The following is a 578-nucleotide window of genomic DNA, read 5'->3' as shown; positions in this document are numbered from 1 at the left end:
GGATGATATATATCCTCGTTGCATCCATTATTGTAACAATGATATTGGACCACCACCATCTGATGTTGCAATCGCAATTATATAAAATATCAATACAATCTTAACCATATAAAGTTCAATCATCTTCAAGGTCTAATATTTAATCTTACGATTCTACATGTGGCTTTGTTGAAGTGTGTAGTATGAAGTTGTGTTAAAAAAAGGTCTAATATATATAACTAGTATATTCAATTAAAATAAAAGGTTTCAAACAAATAGAAATATTATCATTATCGCCGTTTGTGGGAATCGAACCCACGACCACGTGGTTAAAAGCCACGCGCTCTACCAGCTGAGCTAAGACGGCTACACATTAAATTTTGTATGTATTAAATTACAACTTAATAACATTTCCCTGTCATATGGGCATCTTCCATTTTAGCCTTGTAAAAAAAGTTGAAATTTCAGCCCTGTCATTTGAAGATTTTGTTTTAGTTCTTTTAGCGAGTTGACTCATCTAATGTGTTTATGTGGCACACTAGGTGTGATAATTTTTTTTAAATTTTTTTTTATGTATTTCTATTTTTTTTATTCCACTT

At 31.0% G+C, this 578-nt stretch overlaps 1 non-coding gene across 1 annotated transcript; it reads right to left on the bottom strand.

Annotated features, from left to right (window-relative positions):
- Positions 1 to 273: 273 nt before the first annotated feature.
- Positions 274 to 346, bottom strand: TRNAK-UUU (transfer RNA lysine (anticodon UUU)). Its single transcript has one exon. It is a non-coding gene; the product is annotated as a tRNA-Lys (tRNA).
- Positions 347 to 578: the final 232 nt, after the last annotated feature.

Source organism: Lathyrus oleraceus, chromosome 7 (genome assembly GCF_024323335.1).
Source record: "Lathyrus oleraceus cultivar Zhongwan6 chromosome 7, CAAS_Psat_ZW6_1.0, whole genome shotgun sequence".
In the NCBI taxonomy this organism is placed as follows: Eukaryota; Viridiplantae; Streptophyta; class Magnoliopsida; order Fabales; family Fabaceae; genus Lathyrus; species Lathyrus oleraceus.
The sequence above is the reverse complement of the archived record's forward strand: the minus strand, read 5'-3'. Positions and strand labels throughout refer to the sequence as shown.